The sequence below is a fragment of the Hordeum vulgare genome, chromosome 6H (genome assembly GCF_904849725.1).
Source record: "Hordeum vulgare subsp. vulgare chromosome 6H, MorexV3_pseudomolecules_assembly, whole genome shotgun sequence".
NCBI classification, from domain to species: Eukaryota; Viridiplantae; Streptophyta; class Magnoliopsida; order Poales; family Poaceae; genus Hordeum; species Hordeum vulgare.
In genome coordinates, this window is record NC_058523.1 from 490,335,158 (window position 1) to 490,354,320 (window position 19,163).

Sequence of the window (19,163 nt, forward strand, 5' to 3'; positions counted from 1 at the left end):
GAGCTAGATATTTTGCTCTTGTGCTTCACTTATATCTTTTGAGCTAGATATTTTGCTCTTGTGCTTCACTTATATCTTTAGAGCACGGCGGTGTGTGATTTGGTAGTTGGCTTATGCTATGAAAGTAGTCCCAAATGTGATAGGTACCCAAAGAGGATACAAAAACCTCCATCTTCATGTGCATTGAATAGAAAGAGAAGTTTTGATTCCTCTCAATTAGTTTTGGGACGTGGATTCGGTAATATAAAGAGTTATGTTAGTAGGGTGTTGTGAATCTAGAAATACTTGTCTTGAAGTTAGTGATTCCCGTAGCATGCACGTATGGTGAACCGCTATGTTAGGAAGTCGGAGCATAATTGATCTATTGATTGTCATCCTTTGTGTTGAGGTCGGGATAGCGCGATGGTTAACACCTACAAAACCTTCCCCTCGGAGTATGCGTTTAGAACTTTGTTTCGATTACTAATAAAAACTTTCGCAACAAGTATGTGAGTTCTTTATGACTAATGTTGAGTCCATGGATTATACGCACTTTCACCCTTCCAACATTGCTAGCTTCTCTAGTGTCGCGCAACTCTCACCGGTGCACAAAACCACCATATTCCTTCCTCAAAACAGCCAACATATCTACCTACTATGGCATTTTCATAGCCATTCTGAGATATATTGCCATGCAACTCCCACCGTTCCGTCTCATGACTTGTGCCGTCACTCTCATATTGCCATTGCATGATCGTAAGATAGCTAGCGAGATGTTTCAACGTCCAACGCCATGCTAGATCGTTGCACATCCCGGTACACTGCCGGAGGCATTTCCTATGGAGTCATAATCATTGTGAACCTTGAGCTGTGAGTAAATAAAAGTGTGATGATCATCAATATTAGAGCATTGTCCTATGTGAGGAAAAAAAGAGGCCAAAGAGCCCAAAAACAAAAAAAAGAAAAAAAGAGGCCTAAGAGCCCAAATGAAAAAAAAAAAGAAAAAGAGAGAAGGGACAATGCTACTATATTTTTTCACACTTGTGCATCATGATAGCACCATGTTCTTCATGATTGAGAGCTTCTTGCTTTGTCAATACCATACGCTAGTGGGAATCTTCATTATATAACTTGGCTTGTATATTCCAATGATGGGCTTCCTCAAAATTGCCCTAGGTCTTCATGAGCAAGCGAGTTGGATGCACACCCACTAGTTTTCCTTTTGAGCTTTCACATACTTATAGCTCTAGTGCTCCTTTGTATGGCAATCCCTACTCATTCACATTGATATCTATTAATGGGCATCTCCATAGCCTTTTGATACGCCGAGTCAATGTGACCATCTCCTGCTTTTTGTCTCACAACCAACACCACACTCTATTCCACCTATAGTGCTATATCCATGGCTCGCGCTCATGTATTGCGTGATAGTTATAAAAAGTTTGAGAAAGCAAGAGTGCAAAAAACAATTACTTGGCCAATTCTGAGGTTGCGCATGATTTAAATTAGTTGTGTGGGGATGATGGAGCATAGCCAGACTATATGATTTTGTAGGGATAACTTTCTTTGGCCTTGTTATTTCGAAAGTTTATGATTACCTTCCTAGTTTGCTTGAAGTATTATTGTTTTCATGTCAATAGCAAACTATTGCTTTGAATCTTACGGATCTGAACATTCATGTCACGTGAGAGAAGTTACAAAGGAAAAATATGCTAGGTAGCATTCTATATCAAAAATTCATTCTTTATCACTTCCCAACTCGAGGACGAGCAGGAGTTAAGCTTGGGGATGCTTGATACGTCTCCAACATATCTATAATTTTTGATGGTTCCATGCTATTATCTTGTCAACTTTGGATGTTTTATATGCATGAATATAATATTTTATATATTTTTTGGGACTAACCTATTAACTCGGTGCCAAGTGCTAGTTTCTATTTTTTCCGTGTTTTTGACCCTTTTTCAGACGGAATCCAAATGGAATGAAACTTTACCATGATTTTTTTGGACCAAAAGAGACCCCCGAAGCTTTGGAAGAAGGCCAGAAGAGCCACGAGGGAGTCACAAGACCATGGGGCGCGGCCTACCCCCCAGGTCGCATCGTGCAGGCTTGTGACCCCCTCGTGGGCCCAACTGACGCAATTCCACCGCCATAAATTCCTATAAATTCAGAAACCCCAAAAAAAGAAACCTAGATCGGGAGTTCCGCCGCCGCAAGCCTCTGTAGCCACCAAAAACCAATATGGAGCCCGTTCCGGCTTCCTGCCGGAGGGGGAATCCATCTCCGATGGCCATCTTCATCATCCCGACGATCTCCATGACGAGGAGGGAGTAGTTCTCCCTCGGGGCTGAGGGTATGTACGAGTAGCTATGTGTTTGATCTCTCTCTCTCGTGTTCTTGAGATGTCTTGATCTCGATGCACCGTGGGCTTTGCTACTATAGTTGGGTCTTATGATGTTCTTCCCCCTCTCCCTTCTTGTCATAAATTGAGTTTCCCCTTTGAAGTTATCTTCTCGGATTGAGTCTTTGAGAACACTTGATGTATGTCTTGCACGTGTCTATCTGCTGTGATCAACTTGCGGGTTTGTGACAATTGGGAACCTATGCATATGGGTTGCCACACATGGATTCATGTGAGTACTCGATGTATGTTTTGGTGATCAACTTACGGGTTCGTGACATTGGGAACCTATGCATAGGGGTTGGCACACGTTTTGACTCTCCGGTAGAAACCTTGGGGCACTCTTTGAAATTCTATGTGTTGGTTAAATAGATGATTCTGAGATTGTGTGATGCATATCGTATAATCATGCCCACGGATACTTGAGGTGACAATGGAGTATCTAGGTGACATTAGGGCCTTGGTTGATATGTATCTTAAGGTGTTATTCTAGTATGAACTCTTGAATAGATCGATCAGAAAGAATAACTTTATGGTGGTTTCGTACCCGACAATAATCTCTTTGTTTGTTCTTCGCTATTAGTGACTTTGGAGTGACTCTTTGTTGCATGTTGAGGGCTAGTTATATGATCCAATTATGTTATCTTTGTTGAGAGAACTTCACTAGTGAAAGTATGAACCCTAGGCCTTGTTTCCACGCATTGCAATACCGTTCATGCTCACTTTTGTTACTAGTTACCTTGCTGTTTTTGTAATTTTAGATTACAAAAACCTATATCTACCATCCATATTGCACTTGTATCACCATCTCTTCGCCGAACTAGTGCACCTATACAACTTACCATTTGTATTGGGTGTGTTGGGGACACAAGAGACTCTTTGTTATTTGGTTGCAGGGTTGCTTGAGAGAGACCATCTTGATCCTACGCCTCCCGTGGATTGATAAACCTTAGGTCACCCACTTGAGGGAAAATTGCTATTGTCCTACAAACCTCTACACTTGGAGGCCCAACAACGTCTACAAGAAGAAGGTTACGTAGTAGACATCAGCCCGCGCCTGTCGGTACACATAATGGGGCATGACGTTGTCGTCGTCGCTCCTCCGTCACGAGACAGGAGTATGACCACGCGTGCGGACGCCTCTTCTCCGGCAGCTCCTCCGAGGCATCGAGCTCGCGCTCCTCCATCCCCCCCCCCCCGTTGAAGAGGGAGCTAGAGGAGCTTCCACCGGTGAAGATGGAGCCGGAGCGACATGTCGGGGGCGTCGTTCGACCGGAGGACGTCCTCCCCCCGGCGGAGGCGAACAACCTTTTGCCCGCGCTGCTTGCGCGGAGTGCGCGGGATGCGGAAGAGGACCGGCAGCGCCGCCGGAGGGACGAGGAGATCGACACCGTGCTCTACGAGCGGGGTGTCGCGTCGGCCCTCGCCTTCGGCCACAAGGTAGAGGAGTGGCGCCGCGAAGCCACTACGCAGGAGCGTCTCTATGTTGAGATTTCCTCTGACGAGGACGACGACTGAGCGTTGCCGCATCTACTACCATAGGAGCTTCGGTAAGCTCAATTTTACGTACTGCGGTAGGATATTTAGTAGCTCCGGTGAGCTCCGATAGGTTAGCTTACCTCTACCCCCCCTTTAGTAAGTGATGAACTCTGAATATAGTATGTATGATCGTGTACTAAGTAATGAACTCTGAATAAGCGTGGTTGTAATTTCGCCCGTGAATACTTTTTTTAAAATTTACGCAGTTTCATATACGGAGTCTATTCTGCAGCGTAAGATTTCGTCCCATGAAACCTCGCTTCTTGAAAGTGTAAACCGTTTTACAGGTCGCAAATATGCGGGGTCAACTAGAAATACTCTAATAAGCCGAACCGTTGGGACCTAAAAACTTCTATGTTTTCTGTGTACAATTATGCTATCTTATGAGTAATGATCTCTTACCAACACACTCTATCGTCAAATCTTTAGGGATGTGTAGTTATTGGAGATAAGTCTAAAAAATAATCATTGTACATAATTCCTTATGCATTCTCTAAATTATGTGGCATGCTTAAGTTCAAATCTCTTATCAAACATTTTGTACTGCTATTTCCTTCAGGAAAGACCTAAGATACTTCTTTTAAGTTTTGATCGAAGAATATTTGGACGGGTGTAACAAAAGCTAAGGGCTAGGTGGGCCCTAAATTAGGAGTCTTTTATAATAACAAATGACAGTGGGAATCCTTCGAGCGTCCCTATGTCTCATTACAACGAGATGTAGGGAAGCCTCATGTGAGGGAAGAGCTGGATGGGCCGGCAAGGCACGCAATGAGGCCATTTACTTTCGTTTATACTTTTATATATATCCCTAATAATAAACAAATACGGTTTCTGATCGTTCGTCGTGGCATTTTTGTAGAAAGACCCCTCCGTTTTCATTTAATCAACCCGCAGTCCTTTCGTAAGTGAGGAAAACGTTTCACTTTTATGAATAAGACCCTACGTTTTCCGAGGCGAGGAGGCATCGCGGCAGCAGACGGCACGCTCGCCAGATCCAATCGGCGGCGACGCGCGATGCAGCTGGCGACGGGCGGCCCGACGGCTGGGCGCGGGGGCTTCGGCTCGGCGTTTCTGTCCGGGGGAACGGGCCTCGCGGCGAGGGGGTCGCCGGGGGAGCGGCGTGCGGCGGGGCGGCGGCGGCGCGAGAGATTGAACGGCGGGGCGACGCTCGGGAGGAGGGATTAGGCGGAACATCCACAAGCTCACCCTCGGCACCTTCGTGGCCATCGAGAGCAGCAAGCACGTACGTGCGTGGTTAGCAGCTGGATGAAGCGTCGGGAGGAAGAAGAGGTTAAGGAATAGCTGCACGTACGGTACCTGTGTGGTGAGGGCGAGCTTGTTGTGCTTGAGGGACTCGACGCGGGAGTGGAGGGCGTCGTAGCTGGCGCGGAGGGCGGCAAAGTCGTGCTCGGGCAAAGGCGTACGCATCGCCAGGCTGACCCACTCCCACATGCTCCGCGCCGGCTTCCGTCCGGGCTTCTTCCTCCGCAACAAACTCCTCGCAGCATATTGCCGCGGCGGCGACATGCGCCACGCCCGCCTCCTGTTCGACGGAATGCCGCGCCGGGACGCCGTGTCCTGGAACACCCTCATCGCCGGTTACTCCAGCCAGAGCGGGTCCTCCGCGCGCCTCGCGCTCGCTTCCTTCCGGGACGCGCTGGGAGGCGGCGTCCGGGCGGACAGGTTCAGCTACGCCGCGGTGCCAGCGGCGTGCGGCAGGGCCGGGGACTGGAGGCACGGCCGGGCGGCGCACGGGCTGGCCGTGGCGAGTGGGCTCGTGCAGGACGTGTTCCTGACCAACTCCGTCATCGACATGTACACCAAGTGCGGGATGATTGACGAGGTGAGGCTGGTGTTTGACCGGGCCGAGGAGCGGGACGAGATGCCGTGGAACCTGCTGTTGTCAGCGTACCTGCGCATGGGATGGCCAGAGGTGGTCATTCACATGCTCGTCTAGATGCACCGGTCAGGGGTCAAGCTTGATAGCTTTGCCTTGGGTGGGATCCTCAAGGCTTGCTCCGAGCTCGAGGGCTCCGAGGATGTACGCAGGATGTTGCATGGCTGCGTGGTTAAGGTTGGTTTGGACTTGGATATGTTCGTCGGGAGTGCCATGGTGGACATTTATGCCAAAAACGGTGGACTTGAGGAGGCGATCAAGGTGTTTGACTGCATCCCGAATCAGAACGCGGTGGTTTACGGTGCCATGATCGCGGGATTCGCTCGCTTAGGTAATGATCCTTGCCCTGAGGTTAGAGTCGAAGAGTGAGGCTTTTCTCAGACTTGCTCCGGATGAGTGTTAAACCGTCCAGGTTTACTTTCAAGAGTGTGCTCGAAGTCTGCAATTTGACCAATGCGTTGCACTTTGGGAGGCTCATACACGCTCATGTTATATTCAATGGGTTTCAGGACGATGAGTTCATAGCAAATGCGCTGCTCAACTTGTACTCCAAAGCACGGTCGGTAAGTGACAGTCTGAGATGCTTCCATATGACTCCCAGGCAGGATGTTGTCACATGGACATCCATAATTACAGCATTCGCGCATGATGAGAATTTTGAGAAGGCACTAGGCCTGTTCCTAGAGTTTCTTTCTCTTGGAAAAGAGCCAGACCCGTTCACTTTATTGAGTGTCATGAATGCATGTGCTGCTGTGAGTCTAACAGCAACCTGTAAGAAGATACACTGTTATACGGTCAAATCTGGACTTAGTCATTTCACTGTGTGCGGCAATTCTTAGATTTCTATGTATAGGAATATAGGTGATGTTGAGGCTTCAAAGAAGACATTCGAGCAGATTACATGCCTAGACATATTCTCATGGTCTACAATGATTTTGAGAGGAGAGGAAGAAGCCATAGCCTCAAGGCCCCGTCGCCTCCAGCCACTAACCGGGGAGGAGGGGCTCCACCACCACGGCATGGGGACGCCGCCCCGAATGGAAGGGAGAGGGTGATCCCGTCGGTGCTAGAGCTTGGTAGGGTAGGGGACGGGGCGCGATCGAAGAGGCAGGGACGGCCTATCTCAGTGCCAGGATGTGGAAGGCTTCGTGGAATATTAGAAAAGTAAACGACGAAGATAAGGCTATGAGCGAGCGCCAGCCAGGCTGCTGGTTTCTTCTAGCCAGCCGACATGTTAGCTAGCTAGCGTGGCTGCATCACACATGTGTTTACTCTTTTCCTTCTAAGAAAAAATATTTTTGCTCTTCAAACTATGCACACGTCTATTTTTTTATTTGAAGTTGAAGATGACTCATCTTTTTTTTAATTTGATTGCTTATGTCCATACTCATTTTTTAAATGTTTGCCAACAGTATAAAGTGTTCGTGAATTCAAAAAATGTTCTTGATTTTAGAAAGTATTCAAAAATTTGTATAAGTGTTCATGAATTTGAAAATTTTCACTACTTCAAACATGTGCACGAGTTTTAAAAAATGGTCATGATTTAAAAAATTCTTCATGATTTCATGAAATTAGGAGTGATAGTGTATGTCGATGATACAACAAAATATGACCATGACCATTTAAAATTATGTTTTTTCCCGTTGCAACGCACGGACCCTTATATATATATATATATATATTTGTCGTGCTATTCGTCACCCTGGGTGAGGAATAGTTATTCTTCACCCCCCTCTATTTTCACATCAATACACCGTAATTTTACGTTTCTTAAATTTTAATCTTATGTCAATCGTAAAAAGAGACCGTAAAAAATACATAGTCACCGTAAAAAATATTTTATGTTACGTAAAATTACAAACATAAAAATATAATGTAAATTATACATGAAATATGATTTTTCTGGTCTTATGACCTATATTTTTGTTTTCTTGTGTGAAATGTTTCGTAGTTAATCAATATAAATGTATCTATTTACATTTCAAATTTAATTTATTTATGAAATGGTCGTAAAATTACCTCGGATGAGGAATGATTTATTCTGTACCCTGGATGATGAATAGAGTTTCTATATATATATATATGTACGTATTTCATAAATCTAATAAAAACTATGGATTTCCTTAAATATAGATAACTCATTTTGGATTATCTTAAATACAAGTTATAGGATAAATTTTATCTACCACCGATGGTAGTTATCACCACTTGTGTTTTGTATGTTGTATGTAGTATCTATCAAATCGGAGAGTATGTATGCGTAGTATGTAGTATATAATCATGTTTAGGTAATATATATACTATTTTTTTGGTAGTATGTATCATATTTTGTGTATGCTCTTTTTTACATACAAATATATGCGTATTTCACAAATATAATGGATCAACTTGTAATTTTTTCATGTAACTCACTTTGAAAAATCTTATATATAGCATATGAACATAATAGAAATGATATATATATATATATATATATATAGGAAAAATACAAAAACCTTTTTACATAAAATGGTTGAAAACATGTTAATAAAATATTTGAAAAAATATTAAATATGTATGGAGAAAATAATTCTCATGTCTACGAAAAATATATACAATGTGCATGAACACAATTGATCATCTTATATAAAATGTTAATCAAGCATTTGAAAAACTGTTTAACAAGTACTTATTTTTTTTCAATAAAACATTAGAAAAATTTAATTGTGTATAAAAACAATGTTGACCATGTATTAAACAAATGTTAACTTTTTCTGAAAGTTGTTAATCAAGAATTTTAAGAATTATAGTTGTGTATTAAAAAATGCTGACCATGTGTTCAAAAAATATAACCTTGTATTCAAAAAAACAATAGTTGTTCGAGCATTTTAATAGAATGTTAAAGAAGTATTAGAAATATTTTAATCAAGCATTTAAACATATTAAACGTATAAAAACAGTTATCATATATTCAGAGAATATATTAAACTTGTATTTGAAAAATATTAAACATGTGTTAAAAAAACGTTCTAGACCTGTATGAAAAATGTGAATGGAAATAAAAAAATACAAAGAAAACAACGAAAAAGAAACCTGAAGAAACTAGTGCATAACAATGAAAACGGTGAAAACCGACAAAGAAAAACACTAAAACAGTTAAAAATCAAGAAAGAAAGAAAAAAAACAAAAAAAGAAGAAAAATGAGAAAGAAAATAAAAACAAAGAAAATCATGAAAGAAAGAAAGAAAAAAAAAGGTATAACGATGAAGCAAATAAAGTGAAGAAGTAAGAAGAAAAAAAGAAAAACCAAACGAACACATCAGCGAACAGATCGACGAACAAATGAACGATTAATATGGTATATTGTGACAAGTTCTAAAGAACGAAATCACTAATTGAAGTACTTTTTTAAAGGTCACTCTTACCTTTTTATATTGTGACAAGTGACGCACTGTATGTGTGGCATCTGTATTTTTAAAATATTTTATCTCTTAAACCGTATGTCCAAATCTCAAATAATTTTCACCGTTGGATTCATCCCGACGAGGTCTTCAAAATTAGATCCTACGTTGATATGTTTTTGAGAAGCTTTTTTCACAAAAAAAGAACAAAAAAACTCGAATGAAAACCATACCTCTCACGGAAAGAAAAAAGAAAACATGTTCTTTTTGTTTCCGGTCATGCCTCTCATGAAAGCAAAATCAAGCCTCTAACGAAAGGATAAAATATCACGTTTTGTTTTTCGTTTTACAGAATGCCTGTCGCGAAAGTAGACCCATGCCTCTCATGGAAGCAAAACCATGCCGCTCGTGAAAGAAAAAAACATGTTTTTTCCGTTTTAGCCGTGTCTCTCGCGAAAGAAAAAAATAGAAAACATATTTCTTTTGTTTACGAGAGGCACGAGCGTATCTCTCGTGAAAGAAATAAAAACCATGTTTTTTTGTTTCTGAGAGGCAAATCCATGCCTCTCGCGGAAGCAAAACCGCGTCTCTCGTGAAAGAAAAATAAATAAAAAACACGTTTTTTTCGTTTCAGAGAGGCACGACCGCGCCTCTCGCGAAAAGAAAACTGTGCCTTTCATTTGTGGGAGGCACGACCATGCCTCTTGCGAAGCAAATCCGTGCTTCTCTTGGAAGAAAAATCGTGCTTTTCAGAAGAAAAAAACGTGTTTTTCACACAAATTAAAAAAACATCTAAAAGCTAAGAAAGATGTGTGAAAAACCGAAACACCGAAAAAACTAGAAAAAAACCACCTAAAAAGCCAAAAACACGTACGAAAATAAAAAAATAAAAAATAAAATACGAAGAAAACGCTCAAAGCAGGACAGGTGGCGAAGGCTAGGAACGCGCCAAGTGGCGACGCATGTGAGTGATCGTTGGGATGCTCCCGAAGAAGTGTTTGCCAACTAGTTGCTCCCGAGACCTTAGACTATTCATAATGGAAAGTAACATAGAGTTGTAATATGCACAATGGGTAAGCCCGACCCGAGGCTATGTTACTACCGCCATAGTGGGTAGTAACATAAGAGTAGTAATATTGAACCTTTCACTTAGTAGGTTATAGACTCATCTTATTTTGGTATGTTTTATGTTACTCATAATATGAGTAACTAGCTATGCTATTTAATTTCTTTTTATTTTATTAATTAGCTGTCACATCATATTTTTTGTTTAGGTGACATCTATATTACTACCTATGTTACTTTCACTATGGATAGTCTTGAAAGTCATCTGTGTAACATCCTATTTACATTGATTTAGTTTTCAGGAAAAATATATAATAACTAATATTTTAAAAATCCAGAATATATATGAAAGCTAAAGTATATTGTTAAAATGAATTTATAATATTAAAAAATCAGAGAAAATACACACTTAGAATATTTGTTTACAGAAAATCTTCAGAAAATGTTTGGTTTGTGTCTAGAAAACGTTTAGTGTGTATTAAAAAAGTTCAACGTACATAAAAAAAAGTTCAAGTAATGACTGTGAAACCTTTGCAGATTCCAATGCTACCAATAAAGGAACAAGGGCAACAACACAAAACCGATCAAGAAACCAAAACAAGGGCCAACTCAACTCAAGGTTTGATAGACACCAACCATTGTCGAACCACAATTGCTAATTCTAGTGACTATGATGCAGGTGCTTTGCAATATTAGTCACAACTAATAAGAAAAAGAAGTTTCTAAACATAAATACTTCTATATTTCTGCTCACTTACGGACTTACAATTTCGCTAGTAAAGAAATAAGAGCACAAAAAGACCCAGAAAACAGAAAACTAGGGTCAGCCAACTCAACAAAAAGCTTTGACACTTGATAGATGAAAATGCACTTAGGACACTTTGGTTGCCCGCATAAGGCCTAACCAGACCCGCGGAAGATGGAATCACACTGTTTGGTTGGCTTGCACACACTGTTCGACCTGCATAGCACGAACTTTACAACACTCCTAGTTAAGCCCGCGAACTATGCTCAGATCGACCGTTTCTCGAGAGCCTAGCTCGTGCGAGGCAGAGGAGGGGAACACGACGCTGAGCTCGTGCGACCAGGGAAATTGCGCAAGCTCAAATGCGTCTTCGAAAAATTGGCAGGATGATTTTGGCTCACCTCCCGCCGATTCGATCACCCTATTTAGCCCCATCCTCTCACCGCCCAGAGCCACGCCACCCTTCTCCCTCTTTCGATCTTTCCCGCCGACATGCATCGGCACTGACGACGAGGTAAGTGTAGCTCCTTCATCAATCGGTGGTCCATGGCGACGGCGACTCCCCTCCTCAGCTTATCCGACCCCTCCCCCCTGAACTGCATCCATGGCCTCTGTGAGTTCAATCACATCTTTTCACATTGTTCGTTGTAGCTAGATCTCATAGGATATGGTCATAGGGTTAGATGTGCGAGCATGTGGTAGGATTGATTCGTCATTGATCTGTTAGCACATGCTAGTTTTTGATGTTGTGGTAGCTATTTGTGATGGATCTCTGTAGCTAGAGTAGTACGATGGTGATGAACAATATGGGTTTGTAGCATGCTAGAGTAGCTAGTTCTGATGTTGAGGTAGCTATCGGTAGTGATGTTGTGGTACTGTGTGTGTTATGCTTATTGTCTATGCGTGATACGATTGTAGGACATGACCATGCAGACGCAAGTTCTTAGTTAGGCCATTGACCTCGCGGATAGCCAGTTGACACGTCTCCGTCATATCTATAATTTTTAATTCTTTCATGCCAATATTCTACAACTTTCATATACTTTTGATAACTTTTTATACTATTTTTGGGACTAACATATTGATCCAGTGCCCAGTGCCAGTTCTTGTTTGTTGCATGTTTTTTGTTTCGCAGAATATCCATACCAAACGAAGTCCAAACGTAATAAAAACTTACGAGGATTTGTTTTGGAATATTTATGATTTTTGGGAAGAAGAATCAATGCGAGGCGATGCATGGAGTGCCCACAAGCCGTGTAGCCGCGACTGGCAGGCTTGTGACCACTCCTTAAGGAGGTTGGATCCCTTCTTTCGCCCCAAGAAAGATAATATCCGGCAGAAAATCAGGTTAAAATTTCAGCCCAATCGGAGTTACGGATCTCCGGGAATTTAAGAAACGGTGAAACACAGAATCTCAGAGCGCAGAAACAGAAGGACACAGAGAGAGATCCAATCTCGGAGGGGCTCTCGCCCCTCCGCCGCCATGGAGACCATGGGCCAGAGGGGAAACCCTTCTCCCATCTAGGGAGGAGGTCAAGGAAGAAGAAGAAGGAGGGGAGCTCTCTCCCCCTCTCTCCCGGCGGCGTCGGAACGCCGCCCGGGACATCATGTGTGACGACGATCTACACCAACACCTCTGTCATCTTCACCAACATCTCCATCATCTTCCCCCATCTATATTCAGCGGCTCACTCTCCCACAACCTGATGTACCCTCTACTTTAACATGGTGCTTTATGCTACATATTATTATCCAATGATGTGTTGCTAACCTATGATGTCTGAGTAGATTATCGTTGTCCTATCGGTGATTGATGAATTGCTATGATTGGTTTAATTTGCTTGTGGTTATGTTGCTGTCCTTTGGTGCCCATCATATGATCGCGTGCGTGGATCACACCATAGGGTTAGTTGTATGTTGATAGGACTATGTATTGGCAGGCTAGAGTGACAGAAGCTTCAAACCTAGCATAGAAATTGATGCATATGAGATTGAAGGGGGACCAATATATCTTATTGCTATGGTTGGGTTTTACCTTAATGAACGTTAGTAGTTGCGGATGCTTGCTAATAGTTCCAATCATAAGTGCATAGAATTCCAAGTAAGGGATGACATGCTAGCAGGGGCCTCTCCCACATGATACTTGCTATCGATCTAGTAACGTAGTCAATTGCTTAGGGACAATTCCGCAACTCCTACCACCACTTTTCCACACTCGTTAGACACTCGTAGTTGTTTCTTTATCTAACCAGCCCCTAGTTTTATTTACATGTTCTTTACTTTCTTGCAAGCCTATCCTGTCACTCCTACAAAGTACTTCTAGTTTCATACTTGTTCTAGGTAAAGCGAACGTAAAGTGTGCGTAGAGTTGTATCGATGGTTGATAGAACTTGAGGTCGATAGAACTTGAGGGAATATTTGTCCTACCTTTAGCTCCTCGTTGGGTTCGACACTCTTACTTATCGAGAAAGGCTACAATTGATCACCTATACTTGTGGGTTATCAAGACCTTTTTCTAGCGCCGTTGCCGGGGAGAGATAGCGTGGGGTGAATATCCTCGTGTGTGCTTGTTTGCTTTATCACTAAGTAGATTTATTTGCTGTTCTAAGTTGTTCTCTATCTTTAGTTATGGATATGGAACACGAAATACCAAAAAAATTAGGTGTACTTGCTACTCATGGAGATGGGGAACCTCCTAAAACCCTCGAGGCTCGTTATGTGGAAAATATTATGCACTTCTTTAATAATCCTGAGAAAGCCCCATTCGATTATATAATGGGATACACATTTAATCAACGTGAATACTTTAGGGATTATCGCTTGACTCAAAAAGGGAAACTTTTATGGGATCAAATCCATTTGTTGAAATGGTATACTTGGGAACTATGCAAGAGATATGGTGTTACTTGTTGTTCTAGGATGAAGGCTCCACACCTTCCCTTTTCTTGTGAATTTAATTATCATAGAACCTTGGCTTCTTATGCTAATGGTATATATGATTACTATGATGTGGAGCAAATAGAAGAGTTTGTTGCTTTTATGGGTGCTTATGAAATTGAGGCTGTGTTTAAAGGGTGTGATGATAATGATGATGCTCCTTACCGATCTGAAAATTTGGCTATGCTTCGTTATTGTTATACTAATTATGAATATAATGCCCATATTGAACGACTTAAGGAGAAATTCTATGCTGCCCAAGAAGAGACTATTATTTTGCAGGAAACTATGGAAGAAGAAAATGCTGAAATTGTGAGCTCATTAGATGAAAAAGATGAAGAGGAGAGCGAAGAACAAAAGGAGGAAGAGCGGACTAGCTACCCATGTCCACCTTCTAATGAGAGTAACTCTTCTACTCATACATTATTTAATTTTCCTTCGTTCTTACCGAAGGATGAATGCTATGATCCCTTGGATTCGTTTGAAATATCCCTTTTTGATGAACTTGATGCATGCTATGCTTGTGGCCATGTTGCCAATATGAATGATGCTTATGAAGATGAGCTAGCTATAGTCCCTTATGTTAAACATGATGATTTTGATGAATATAATATGCATGTGCTTGCTGCTCCTACTTGCAGTTATTATGAGAGAGGAACTACATCTCCACCTCTCTATGTTTCCAATACGATAAAATTGCAAGAAACTGCTTATGCTATGTATTGGCCTTTACTTGGTGTGCATGAATTGTTCTTTTATGACATGCCAATGCATAGGAAGAGAGTTAGACTTCGTTATTGCTTGATATATGTTACCTTGTGCTCACTACTAAATTTCAAATCATTGCTAATTAAAATTGGCTTTGATATACCTTGGGATCCGGGTGGATCCATTACTTGAGCACTTTATGCCTAGCTTAATGGCTTTAAAGAAAGCGCTGCCTGGGAGACAACCCGGAAGTTTTAGAGAGTCATTTATTTCTGTTGAGTGCTTTTATTTAGTTTAAAAAAAATATAGAGGGGAACTTAAAACTTTTTCAAAAAGAGAAGTGATTGAAAGGTGATGCATTGTGGAAGTGAGGGTCGACCTTGAACACTTGTGTTCATGATCATGGAAACAATGTAGAATTTTTCATGGAAGTTTCTCACAAAAATAATTATCCCCTTGTACAATTCCTTTGTATTTTAAAAATAATGTGCCAAGCAAAGCCGTTACGATTAGTTTGGGTGATAGTTGTTTGATCACGCTGAGAAAAGACAAAAACTTTCTACTCACGAAATTAATTTTCATTTTTATTCTAGAAGAGCTTTTGAGTTGATTCTTTTTGCTTCTGATTGATATGCAAATTTCCAGACGTTCGTAATTTTTCAAATTTTTTGAGATATCATAAGTATACGGAATATACAGATTGCTACAGACTGTTCTGTTTTGACAGATTCTCTTTTCTATGCATTGTTCTCTTATTTTGATGAATCTATGGGTAGTATCGGGGGGTATGAACCATGGTGAAGTTGGATTACAATAGATATAATGCTAATATGAATTTAGACTGAGTTTACAACAGTACTTGAAGTGGTGATTTATTTTATTATACTAACGGATCTCACGAAGTTTTGTTGAGTTTTGTGTGATTGAAGTTTTCAAGTTTTGGGTGAGAGCACGATGGATGAAGGAATAAGGAGAGGCAAGAGCCTAAGATTGGGGATGCCCGAGGCACCCCAAGGTAATATTCAAGAAAGACTCAAGCGTCTAAGCTTGGGGATGCCCCGGAAGGCATCCCCTCTTTCGTCTACAATCTATTGGTAATTTTACTCTGAGCTATATTTTAATTCGTCACATGATATGTGCAAATGCTTGGAGCGTCTTTTGTGTTTATTTTTCCTTTTTCTTTTATGCACCATGCTGGTATGAGATAGTCCTTGGTTGGCTTTGTAGAATGATTCTTGTGCTTCACTTATATCTTTTGAAGTTTGGATTGCCTGTTTCCCTACACATAGGAAACCGCCATTTGTAGAATGCTCTTTTGCTTCACTTATATTTGTTAGAGCGGGGCATATCTTTTGTAGAAATAATTAAACTCTCATGCTTCACTTTTACCTATTTAGAGAGTTAACAGGAGTTGGTCATTCACATGGTTAGTCATAAAATCCTACATAAAACTTGTAGATCACTGAATATGATATGTTTGATTCCTTGCAACAGTTTTGCGACATGAATTTGTGATATTAGAGTCATGCTAGTGAGTAATTGTGTATTTTTAGAAATACTTGTGTTAAGGTTTGTGATTCTCGTAGCATGCACGTATGGTGAACCGTTATGTGATGAAGTCGGAGCATGATTTATTTATTGATTGTCATCCTTTGTGTGGAGGTTGGGATAGCGCGATGGTTAACTCCTACCAACCTTTCCCCTAGGAGCATGTGTGTAGTACCTTGTTTCGATGACTAATAGAATTTTGCAATAAGTATGTGAGTTCTTTATGACTAATGTTGAGTCCATGGATTATACGCACTCTCACCCTTCCACCATTGCTAGCCTCTCTAGTACCGTGCAACTTTCGCCGGTGCATTACACTCACCATATAGCCTCTCTCAAAACAGCCACCATACCTATCTATTATGACATTTTCATAGCCATTCCGAGATATATTGCCATGCAACTACCACCGTTTCGTCTCATGACATGTGCCACCACTTCCATATTGCCATTGCATGATCGTAAGATAGCTAGCATGATGTTTCCATGGCTTGTCCGTTTTTTGATGTCATTGCTATGCTAGATCATTGTCACGGTACACTACCGAAGGCATTTCATATAGAGTCATCATTGCTCGAAGTATTGAGTTGTAAGTGTGATGATCATTATTAATAGAGCATTGTCCCATGTGAGAAAAAAAAGAGGCCAAAGATGCCCACCAAAATAAATAAATAATAAAAAAATAAAAAAAGAGGCCAAAGAGCCCACAAAAAAAATGAGAGAAAAGAGAGAAGGGACAATTGCTACTATCCTCTTTCCACACTTGTGCTTCAAATAGCACTATGATCTTCATGACAGAGAGTCTCCTATGTTGTTACTTCCATATACTAGTGGGAAATTTTCATTATATAACTTGGCTTGTATATTCCAATGATGGGCTTCCTCAAAATTGCCCTAGGTCTTCGTGAGCAAGCAAGTTGGGTGCACACCTACTAGTTTCTTTTGTGAGCTTTCATACACTTATAAGCTCTAGTGCATCCGTTGCATGGCAATCCCTACTCGCTCACATTGATATCTATTGATGGGCATCTCCATAGCCCGTTGATACACCTAGTTGATGTGAGACTATCTCCTCCTTTTTGTCTTCTCCACAACCACCATATTCTATTCCACCTATAGTGCTATGTCCATAGCTCACGCTCATGTATTGCGTGAAAGTTGAAAAAGTTTGAGAACACTAAAGTATGAAACAATTGCTTGGCTAAAACCGGGGTAGTGCATGTTTTAAATACGTTGTGTCGGGAAGATGGAGCATAGCCAGACTATATGATTTTGTAGGGATAACTTTCTTTGGCCATGATATTTTGAGAAGACATGATTGCTTTGTTAGTATGCTTGAAATATTATTATCTTTATGTCAAATGATAGACTATTGCTTCGAATCACTCGTGTTTTAGTATTCATGCCATGATTAGATTATATGATCAAGATTATGCTAGGTAGCATTCCACATCAAAAATTATCTTTTTTATGATTTACCTACTCGAGGATAAACAGGAATTAAGCTTGGGGATGCTGATACGTCTCCGTCGTATCTATAATTTTTTATTGTTTCATGCCAATATTCTACAACTTTCATATACTTTTGGCAACTTTTTATACTATTTTTGGGACTAACATATTAATCCAGTGCCCAGTGCCAGTTCCGGTTTGTTGCATGTTTTTTGTTTCGTAGAATATCCATACCAAACGAAGTCCAAACGTAATAAAAACTTACGGGGATTTTTTTTGGAATATTTATGATTTCTGGGAAGAAAAATCAACGCGAGGTGATGCACGGAATGCCCACAAGCCGTGTAGCCGCGACCAGGGGGTGGGCCCGCGTTTGGCAGGCTTATGGCCACTCCTTAAGGCAGTTGGAGCCCTTCTTCGGCCGCAAGAAAGATAATATCCGAAAAGAAATCGTGTTAAAATTGCATCCCAATCGGAGTTACGGATCTCCGGGAATTTAAGAAACGGTGAAACGCAGAATCTGGGAGCGCAGAAACAGAAGGACACACAGAGAGAGATCCAATCTCGGAGGGGATCTCGCCTCTCCGCCGCCATGGAGACCATGGACCAGAGGGGAAACCCTTCTCCCATCTAGGGAGGAGGTCAAGGAAGAAGAAGAAGGAGGGGGGCTCTCTCCCCCTCTCTCCCGATGGCGCCGGAACGCCGCCCGGGACATCATCGTGTGACGACGATCTACACCAACACCTCCGTCATCTTCACCAACATCTCCATCATCTTCCCCCATCTATATCCAGCGGTTCACTCTCCCGCAACCCGCTGTACCCTCTACTTGAACATGGTGCTTTATGCTACATATTATTATCCAATGATGTGTTGTTATCCTATGATGTCTGATTAGATTATCGTTGTCCTATCGGTGATTGATGAATTGCTATGATTGGTTTAATTTGCTTGTGGTTATGTTGTTGTCCTTTGGTGCCCATCATACGATCGCGCGCGTGGATCACACCATAGGGTTAGTTGTATGTTGATAGGACTATGTATTGGCAGGCTAGAGTGACAGAAGCTTCAAACCTAGCATTGAAATTAATGCATATGGGATTGAAGGGGGACCAATATATCTTATTTCTATGGTTGGGTTTTACCTTAATGAATGTTAGTAGTTGCGGACGCTTGCTAATAGTTCCAATCATAAGTGCATAGAATTCCAAGTAAGGGATGGCATGCTAGCAGAGGCCTCTCCCACATGATACTTGCTATCGATCTAGTAACGTAGTCAATTGCTTAGGGAAAATTCCGCAACTCCTACCACCACTTTTCCTCACTCGTTAGACACTCGTAGTTGTTTCTTTATCTAACCAGCCCCTAGTTTTATTTACATGTTCTTTACTTTCTTGCAAGCCTATCCTATCACTCCTACAAAGTACTTCTAGTTTCATACTTGTTCTAGGTAAAGCGAACGTAAAGTGTGCGTAGAGTTGTATCGGTGGTCGATAGAACTTGAGGGAATAT

The 19,163-nt window shown here is 41.4% G+C and overlaps 1 pseudogene; it reads left to right on the plus strand.

The window, feature by feature from the left end:
• Positions 1-5,341: 5,341 nt before the first annotated feature.
• LOC123403768 lies at positions 5,342-7,180 on the plus strand (annotated as a pseudogene).
• Positions 7,181-19,163: the final 11,983 nt, after the last annotated feature.